This window comes from Acinonyx jubatus, chromosome X (genome assembly GCF_027475565.1).
Source record: "Acinonyx jubatus isolate Ajub_Pintada_27869175 chromosome X, VMU_Ajub_asm_v1.0, whole genome shotgun sequence".
Taxonomy (NCBI): domain Eukaryota; kingdom Metazoa; phylum Chordata; class Mammalia; order Carnivora; family Felidae; genus Acinonyx; species Acinonyx jubatus.
In genome coordinates, this window is record NC_069389.1 from 94,776,891 (window position 1) to 94,787,449 (window position 10,559).

At 43.2% G+C, this 10,559-nt stretch overlaps 1 long non-coding RNA gene across 1 annotated transcript; it reads left to right on the top strand.

The window, feature by feature from the left end:
- Positions 1 to 3,752: 3,752 nt before the first annotated feature.
- LOC128311514 (uncharacterized) lies at positions 3,753 to 9,812 on the top strand. The gene is made up of 3 exons (XR_008289964.1): positions 3,753 to 3,947; positions 8,696 to 8,888; positions 9,286 to 9,812. It is a non-coding gene; the product is annotated as an uncharacterized LOC128311514 (long non-coding RNA).
- The last annotated feature ends 747 nt before the right edge of the window (positions 9,813 to 10,559 follow it).

The following is a 10,559-nucleotide window of genomic DNA, read 5'->3' on the forward strand; positions in this document are numbered from 1 at the left end:
TGTAGACAAGTTATCTAACCTGAACATGCTTTAGTTTCCTCTTCTCCAAAATCTGGGTAGTGAAAGTACCTGCCTTAGTGGTTGTCAGGAATGAGTTCATGCTGCAAACCAGAAGAGTTTCTGGAACATATTAGGCACTCGATTAACATTAGCTGAGCGTCCGACTCTTGATTTCGGCTCCGGTTGTGACCTCACGGGTTCAGGAGTTCGAGCCCCGCATCGGGCTCTGTGCTGATGGTGTGGAGCCTGCCTGGGATTCTCTCTCCCTCTCTCTCTGCCCCTCCTTGCCTCTCTCTCTCTCTTTCTCTCTCTCAAAATAAATAAATAAACTTAAAATACGTTTCTTAAAAAACCACTAGCTATTCCTAGTGGCGCCCTTGGTGGTGATATTACTGATAGTCTTAAATCTAGTTAGTCGGTCACGTGCCACAACCAAGAATACGTTACCTCATAGCACCATCTAGGGCTTATTTTGGGAAATTCCAAATCTGTTCTTCACGCAACCATCATTGGGTTGGGAGACTAGCTTCCTCATATACATACATTTTATTTGCGACAACACTTTATTTTATTTTTTAGGTAAGCTCCGTGGCCACCGTGGGGCTTAAACTCACGACCCCGGAGACCAAGAGTCACGTGCTCTACTGGCCGAACCAGCCGGGCGCCCGGGGAGAATATCGTGCCAAAAGTAATAAGAACCACTTTTAGGGCTACAAAAATTTTTTTGGAACTACCTTAGGACGATTTCACCTTCTTCTCTCGTGTACCTGGTCTTGTATTCCTAACAGCCAATGTTCTTGATTACAAGCAACAGAAACTGACCGTGGCAGATTAGTGAGACTTTCGCAGAATCAACAGGGAGGCAGATGAGCCGGCCTGGGAAAATGGGTAGGAAGAAAAGGAGGCCCGAGTTAAGGTCATGCCATAGGACTGGCTTGGTTGGTGTATCACTACTGGCAAAGGCGATTTCTACTGCTTCTGGATACTGCCATCACAAATCACTCCAGCCTCTGGACCCCACTGATCTGATATCGGCTGCTGGGGCCTCGGCAGGTGCCACGAATGAATCCAAAAACCGCCACTTTCTGCATGAATCTCTCAAGATTTAAAGTCTTTGGTGAGACCCTGGGTCCCCTAGTGGTGCGCTAACTGCCTGGGGCGTGAGAAGAGGCAATGAGCTTCCCTTGGGTTTCATGGCCGGAGGTGAGACCTAGCCTTCCAGATTCACAGCGAAGGATTGCCTCACGAAAGAAGGTTTAGGGGCGCCCGGCTGGCTCAGTTGGTAGAGCTCAGGGTTGTAAGTTTGAGCCCCATGTCGGGTGCAGAGATTACTTAAAAATTTTTTTTGAAATCTTGAAAAAAAAAAAAAAGGATTTGGATACCCACTGCAGGAAGAGTTACCATAGAAGATACAGGACGCCCAGCTGAGTGTGAATTTCAGGGGGAAAAAAATGAATGCTTTTATTTTTTAATATTTTATTTTTAAGTAATCTCTACACCCAACGTGGGGCTCAAACTCACGACCCTGAGATCAAGAGTCGCACGCTCTACCGACTGAGCCAGCCAGGAGCCCCTGGATGGTTTTTTGCTACAAGTATGCAAATATTGCATGGAACGTACTTAACGCAAAAACTTGGACAATCATACCTAGTTTAGGTGAGGAGGGCACAGGGAGACGAGTAGTCTCATACGTTGCTGGGTTTATTAGTATAAGTGTATTAGTCAGGAGTCTCCAGGGACACAGAACCAGTAGGAGAAATACATAAAAGGCGATCCATTATAGGAATCGGCTCACACAATTATGGAGGCTGAAGTCCCACAGTCTGCCGTCTGCAAGCTGGAAACCCAGGACAGCCACAAGTGTAACTCCAGGCTGAGCCCGAAGGCCCGAGAACCCAGAGAACCGATGGTGTAAATCCCAGTGCGAGGGCAGGAAGAGACCAATGTCCCAGCTCAAGCAAGCAAGCAGGAAGGTGGCGAAGCCTCCCTTCCTCTGCTTTTTGTTCTATTCACGTCCTGAATGGACTGGATGACGCCCGCCCACATGACACACGCAGGAATAATTTTTAATCTGAGTACCTCATGGGAATGCAAACTGGTGCAGCCACGGTGGAAAACAGTATGGAAGTTCCTCAAAAAGTTCTTCTTGATTTTGGCTCACAGTTCATAAATTCGAGCCCCGCATCGGGCTCTGTGCTGACAGTGAGGAACCTTCCTGGGGTTCTCTCTCTCCCTCTGTCTCTCTGCCCGTCCCCCATGTGCGCGTGCAAACACGCACTCTCTCTCAAAGTAAATAAACTTTAGATAAAATAAAAAAAATAAAGGGGCACCTGGGTGGCCCAGTCGGTTAAGCGTCCGACTTCAGCTCAGGTCATGATTTTGCAGTCTGTGAGTTCGAGCCCCACGTCGGGCTCTGTTCAGAGCCTGGAGCCTGCTTTAGATTCGGTGTCTCCCTCTCTCTCTGCCCTTCTTCTGCTCATGCTCAGTCTCTCTCTCTCAAGAAAGTAAACATTAAAAAAAAAAATTAAAAAACAAAATTAAATTAAATTAAAAAGTTAGAAACAGAACTACCCTACAATCCATTAATCGCACTGCTGGGCATTTACCCCCAAAACACAAAAACACGAACTCAAAGGGATACATGCCCTCCTATATTTATTGGAGCATTATTTACAATAGCCAAATCATGGAAGCAGCCCAAGTATCCATCAACGGATAAATGGATAAGGAAGACATGTTATATATATATATGATATATATAGACACATATATAATGATATATATAGACATTTATATAGAATATAATATAGATACATAGACTATAATATATATCATTATATTATATATATGATATATAGATATATAGAGAGAATATAATATAGATAGATACATAGAATATAATATATATACAGATATATGTATATGTGTGTATATATATAAATAGAATATTACCCAGCCATAAAAAAGAATGAAGTCTTGCCATTTGCAACAACATGGATGGAGCTAGAGAGTATCTCGCTAAGCAAAATAAGTCAGTCAGAGAAAGACAAATACCATATGATTTCACTCATGTGGAATTTAAGACACAAGACAAATGAGCAAAGGAAAAAAAAAAAGAGGGAGAGAGAGGCAAACCGGGAAACAGACTCTTAACTATAGAGAACATACTGAGGGGAGATGGGGGGAGAGGGGGGATGGGTGAGATAATTGAAAAGGATTAAGGGTACACTTATGATGAACACTGAGTAATGTACAGAACTGTTGAATCACTATAAGTGTATACTTGAAACTAATATGTTAACTCTATGTTAACTATACTAGAATTAAAATTTTAAACTGAATTTAAAAAAGGAAAGAAATCTAGGCACTTTGCGGCCCCATCAGACTGATGCATAAAATCAACCATCACACCGAGGGCATTAAAAATATCGACAAGCTCTCACCCAATAATTCTATTTTTAGAAATCGTTATAGTCTCTTGATGAGGGAAACAAGGGCAAGAGAAATGTAGCTGAAATTAAATCTCCTTATAGCTTCCAGCCCACTGATAGACACCTGAAACACGCAGAGTGTGACCTTGCTCAAGGAACTCCTGTCTGCCTCACTTCCTTAATGTTTCTGTTTCATTAAAGACTAAAAGTAACCTTATCTTAACAGTAGCTAGCCCCTCAAGGTCCTGCAAGCCTTGCTTTCAAATTCCTTAGAGACTTATGCTCTCCCTCACCCCCACTAGCTTAAAAGTATATAATCAGTCACTCCTCACAACCCCAGGGCAGCTCTTTCTGCCCACGGGTCCTGTTCCCCATGCTTTAATAAAACCACCTTTTTGCACCAAAGACGTCTCAAGAATTCTTTCTTAGCCATTGGCTCAAGAACCCCATCATTTCTGCAATCCTTACACAGGGCTTGGAGTCTTTTCATCTGGGCTCTGAGCTGGTGCAAACCCGGTGAGTACTTTCTCTTTTCTCCCTTTACTCCCATTTCAGGGGCTTTTCGAGGAGGATGGTCTTACTGGGACACTTTCATGTCAATTGCTCAGGCCGCAATCCTCTAGCCCGTGGCTACTCGACGGGGAGGAGAAAGCCGGCCTTTCGGCTGGAAGTTAGTACCCTGGCCGGAATGGTAGTAAGACCCGGAAACTTGATGCCCTCTCTTTATTCCTGTCCTCATACAAAGTTGTCTGCCTTGGGCGCGGGACAGCCACCTAAGTCACCAGGATGGCTGCCAATCTTAAGACTCCCGTGTGAGGTTTCTTCCTCATTGGTCTAATGTGATCCCCTCCATATACTTAGTCTAGCTGCTTCTGGCCAAGAGACCACCCCTGGGAGCCGGCCGAAACCAGTACCCGTTTGGATTAAAACTGTTTCTTAGGGAAGTTGGCTGTAAAGACTTTAGAATGTCGCTTTAAATCATGATGGATTTCTATCTACTGCTTAAATTACACTTTTCTAGTGTTTTCCGTGGGTTAAAAACGGCATCGCCTTCGGGGCGCCTGGGTGGCTCAGTCCGTTAAGTGTCAGACTTCGGCTCAGGTCATGATCTCGTGGTCTGTGGGTTCAAGCTCCATGTTGGGTTCCGTGCTGACAGCCCGGAGTCTGCTTCGGATTCTGTATCTCCCTCTCTCTCTGCCCCTCCCCCACTTGTATTCTGTCTCTCAAAAATAAAAAAATTTAAAAAAAAGGCACAGCCTTCATGGAAACTAAGGCATGACCTTCATGGCATGCTCCTCAAGGCAAGGTAAACTAAGGTACAGCCTTTTACGGCATGGCTTTCAAGGCACAACACAGCATTGTATTTTGGTCCATACTCCAGGCACCCATTTGTAGCCCAGGATGCAATGGGGAAGCGAAGGGATACTAACATCCCTTCTCTGGGGCCCTCAGTGGCTGTTCGGGGATCAGAGCAATTTTGTTTCAGGGACGCCTCCAGTCGGTTTGACATGAGGAAGCTCTGACATATCCTGCGTGGGACGCCACCTGGGGGTCAGGGAGGATTTTGGTAAGGGACTTTCTGTACTTTTCTAGAAACATGGGATCTTCTTCAGTCCCCAAGGACTCTCCCTTGGGATGCCTTTTAACGCACTGGAATCAATTTGGATTGCAAGATCTAAGAAGGAAAAAACTGATCTTTTGTAATACTGCCTGGCCTCAATACTTAGCAGATGACGAAAAATGGCCCATTAAGGGGCCATTAAATTTTAATATAATCTATCAGTTAGATCTCTTCTGCAAGAAACAGGGCAAATGGACTGAAGTACCCTATGTCCAGGCTTTCATGGCCCTAAATCAGGTCTGCCTCTGGCAGAATGTGTTTGGCCACTAACCAGGCTGCTAAACTCCCTCCTGATATATTGGATGATTCTCTAAACAGGCCTCCTCCGAATAAACCCACGTTGCTGGAGCAAACACAGGCCCTGATGAAGGGGACTCCGACGCTCTCTCTCACCCTTCCTCCTTCCTAATAGACTCAGGTTCCTCTAGCCGTATGTGGGGGCTTCTCCCCCATTCATTCCCTGGGTTAATGACTATTAACATTGGAGCCTATTGCCTCTGGTTAGTCTACCTTGGGAAGGAGACTTTATGGAATATTCCCAAGCAGCTATCCCGAAACTCCTTGTGTCTGGGGGAAGTCCCCTGTCTTCTCTGGCCCCACACGGACTGCCCACTTCCGCTTGTGGGTGGGGAAAAAAAAAAAACCTGCTCATCTGTCGAAGCTGGTGGGCTTTAGGACGGCGAGATTTCTTTCTCTGTCCTCTGGGCTTTTGTCCACCTCCAGCCTTCCTGCCCCTCCTCCTGCGTCTGCACCGTCTTGGGAGCGGCCTACATCTTCCATGCCTCTGCCACCATCAGTCCCTCCTCCTGCCCCCACTGTCAAGGACTGAAGAACACCCCCTTGGACTTACACCGCCCACTTCGGACCCCCCCGCCCCCAACTGGGGCCCCAGCTAAAAAATAACCATGGTGAACAAAGCGATTACCTTTTAAAGTGGACCCAAGTTGGGGCGCCTGGGTGGCTCAGCCGGTTAAGCAGCCAACTCGGGCTCAGGTCACGATCTTGCGGCTCGTGAGTTCGAGCCCCGTGTCAGGGTCTGTGCTGACAGCTCAGAGCCTGGAGCCTGCTTCGGATTCTGCGTCTCCCTCTCTGTCTAGCCCTCCCCCATTTGCACTCTCTCTGTCTTTCAAAAATGAATAAATGTAAAAAAAAAATTTCTTTTTAAGTGGACCCAAGCGGAACATATTTGGTATTTGAACTAATTTATGTTTGTTGGTTCAGTTAAGATAGACATGTCTTTAGAGTTATCAGCATTAAATGTAAAACTTTCTCTAACCTAGGTTTACTGAAGGTCGGATAAGCTCATGAATATCTCTGTTGCAACTTGTTAGCAAAAAGATGACTTAAAATGACGGTCAGTTCTGTCTCAATTCATGGGTCATTGTTCAGATAGCTTTCAAGGTCTTTGGTAACCTGAAAGTTTCGAGTTTTGTTTCGATGATAAACTGGATTGAATTCATTGGGCATTTAGGCCTTTTCCAAATCAGATAAAATGCTAAAGCATTAATGATTAAATGTAGGTTTGTGGTTTTTCTTAATTTTTTTTTAACATTCATTTATTTTCAAGAGACAGAGAGAGACAGAGTGCAAGCAGGGGAGGGGCAGAGAGAGAGGGAGACACAGAATCCGAAGCAGGCTCCGGGCTCCGAGCTGTCAGCACACAGCCGGACGCAGGGCTCAAACCCACCAACCGTGAGATCATGACCCGAGCTGAAGTCACTTAACAGACCGAGCCACCCAGGCGCCCCTGTAGGTTTGTGTGTTTAACTTATTGCAGAGAAACTAAGGATATTTGGGTCTGCTGGAAAACCTGCTTTATGCTTAGTTGATTCATAAATTTGCCATCTGAAGAATTCTGGTGTCACAGCTCACAATTGGTTAGCGCTTAGTTTTCACTAGAGACTAAGATTTCTTAGAGTTAAATTTCTGCGAAATGTAATTAAGACTGATGAAAATAAGGAAAGGAACTCTGTATGTAGAAAAGCAGGAGATACGTTAGAAATGTGTAAGGAAGGGGCGCCTGGGTGGCTCAGTCGGTTAAGCGTCCGACTTCGGCTCAGGTCACCATCTCACTGTTCGTGAGTTCGAGCCCCATCTCGGGCTCTGTGCTTACTGCTCAGAACCTGGAGCCTGTTTCAGATTCTGTGTCTCCCTCTCTCTCTGACCCTCCCCCGTTCATGCTCTATCTCTCCCTGTCTCAAAAATAAATAAAACGTTAAAAAATTAAAAAAAAAAAAAAGAAATGTGTAAGGAATGGAAGTACATTTTTGTTGAAGGTAAACAAAAAAAAAAAAAAAAGTAATTTTGCCCTAACTGTAACTGGTTGTTTAGAAAGAAATGGCTTGGGACAAAATCTGAATGCAAAAAACAGTTGTAGAAGGTTCGTGAAGGAAATCTTTGGAAAGGATTATTATGTGTGGCTAGGACGGACTAAGGTTGAAATAAATGGGCTTTAAAAATACACAGTACAAGATTGAAATTCTGCTTTTCCCTCTGTTCAAAAGACACTTTTCTTGGATTCTGGATCCGCTCTTGATTAAAAAAAACAAACAAACCCATAAACAAAGGTCTTTTCTCTTTTGTCTGCCAGGGAAAGCAAAGCTTTATGTTTTGTCTTTACCAGGTCTTTGATTACTTAGTTAAAAGTTCTCGATGTTAAAGGAGCTAGGTTTTGCTAACAACTACACAACCCTACATATTTGCCTTTAGAATCTCTTATTGCCACCTTGGTAAAGTAAGTAATTAAGATTTGTCATGACCCGTAATCCTATTTAGGATGTGCTTTATATCTTTCTAAGGTTTTAGCAAACTTCCCACGATTTAAATTATAAATGAAATCTTTTTAACAAATTGGGCCTTTTTACTTGGTATGTTACTTAGAAAGCCCTGTCAAACAAATAATGGTAAACCTTAGGTTGTATTGCTTGGGTAAATGCTATAACGGCTCAAATATATATATATATATATATATATATATATATATATATACACACACATATATATGTGTGTATATATATATATATATATATATAATTCCTAAAATATTAATATGTTTTGGTATAAGGTCATCACTTGATATTCTGATTACTGAAGTGTTATGTGTCACAGAAATAACGAAATTTCCTTGTGAATTGCATCGTGATGAACTCCCATATCAGATTATTAACCATGTTCACCTTTGAGTCTTTTGTCATTTATAGTTATTATTCTGATGCACTTAGAAAATGTGTTTCATGTTCAAGGAGATCTATAAAAAGGACTTTCAGGACAAATACAGGTATTTGACATCTTTAAGACCATAAAACAAATGCTAAAGATTTCCAGAACTAAAAAGCTGCATTCAAAACTGAACAAGAATTAGTAACATGGGACTAAACGGAGGATGATTATAGTTTTTGTAACTCTTGTTGGAAATTTTGCTGGCTCTCCGATGACTGCTCTTCCGGATTGAGGAAACTTTCCCTTAAAATATCTATGGCATATAGAAATGTGTTCAAGTTTTCATTTGTGTACAGATTGAGGCGTTCAACTTTTCTCTCTGGCTGAACCCTCTGAAATTCAAAAGCTCTCAGTAAGTATTCTTTGTTTCGTGGCAATTAGTTACTTGCACAAGTTCAATGAGAGTCTACTCTGCTTGTAACAGGTCACCATTGGAAACGCTGGTTATTTTACCAAGGCTTTGACTGGAATGTCATATTTGCGAGACATGCATAGACTCAGATATGACCCTACGGCTCTAAGGAGCTAAGGTTGACTTTATAAAACCTGGAGCCATAAAGCCCCTTGGAAATGTTGGCCTGATACCTTGTTTACAGCGTTCCCAGCAGCCTTACCAGGTAAAGAATGTCACTTCCTCGCAGTGCAGGAACCTAAGGATATCTTGGGGACCTCGTGAACAGGAATTCACCCAATTCTACAGATATTGCTGGCACGTCTGGCTCCTGGCCTGGGGAGACTAGTAAAAGTTCAATCTGCAGCTTCCTTATACGAAGTTCCGGCAAAGCGAATTTTAAAAAGATCCTTATGATCAATCGCTGTTCTTGCTGAGCTTATGTAAGTAATCAGGCCGAGTTTGTTAAAACTGGACTTGTTCCACAAACGAATTAGCCTCCATTTGGCTGTCTCTGGAAGTGAGGGTTATTGGAGAGAAAAATTCTGTTTTAATAACGCACTTTATGGGTATTAAATTCTAGTTCTGATCGTCTTTAAATGTTTGTTGTTTGCCTGCACTAGACAACTCGAGGCAAACTTCAGAGAAATTATCACAAAACTCATATATAGACCATCTTTGTGCCTGGTGCTCGATGGGCCATTCCAAGGGATCGCCACAGACATTTGAGTTACAAGCCAGAAAAACCCATCTGATTCCCGCTGCCTGGTCCCACTCCCTCTGAGATGCCGCAAGCCTGACATCTAAAAGTCTTCTCACTGGCAGCCGCTGGGTTTGTAACTTGCTCCAACCATTCACCTATATTTTTCTTGTCTCTATGAAAGTCCTTCTTATTAATTACCTGATTGTTTCCTAAACAAAACGAAGCCTAGATGATGGTTAACACCACCTGTTGCCCAATCAAGGCCTTAAATGACTCTCAAAATCACATTATATTACCAAACACTAAAATAACTCAAATGCATAGAACCGTTCTACAAAATAGAATGGCATTAGATGTTTTAGCTGCTGCACAAGGTGGAACTTGAGCTCTGATAAAAACAGAACGCTGCGTATACATTCCAGATCATCATCGAAATATTTCTGGATTTCTGACAAATGCTCAAATTGGCGCTTTAAATGATCCCTCTTTTTCCTTTACTAATTGGTTAAATTCCTGAACTAAAGAAAGATGTTTGTTGACTACCAGAGAACTCTTATTCTTCGGGCTTCTTTTTCTTTTTGTTGTCTTCATCATGTTTTGCTGTTTTCTCCCACATTTGTCTACCTGGTGCTGAGGCTCCTTCGCTGCCCGAAGTGCAAGTCAACAGATGATCCTTTGTCATACGTTATCAACTCTAGATACAGCTGCCTTAGCCTTTCCTAACTCCTATTAAATTCTCAACTGACCAACCTTGGCCCATAGGTAGGAACGTCTCCACCCCCCTTTTCGGCAGGAAGAAGGTACAGAAGATGAGACCTTCCAAAACCTTAAAGACTTAAGGGCCAAAGTTGTTCAGGGGAAAAATGATGAGGGAAACAAGGGCAAGAGAAATGCAGCTGAAATTAAATCTCCTTATAGCTTGCAGCCCACTGATAGACACCTGAAACACGCAGAGTGTGACCTTGCTCCAGGAACTCCTGTCTGCCTCACTTCCTTAATGTTTCTGTTTCATTAAAGACTAAAAGTAACCTTATCTTAACAGTAGCTAGCCCCTCAAGGTCCTGCAAGCCTTGCTTTCAAATTCCTTAGAGACTTACGCTCTCCCTAACCCACACTAACTTAAAAGTATATAATCAGTCACTCCTCACAACCCCAGGGCAGCTCTTTCTGCCCACGGGTCCTGTCCCTGTGCTT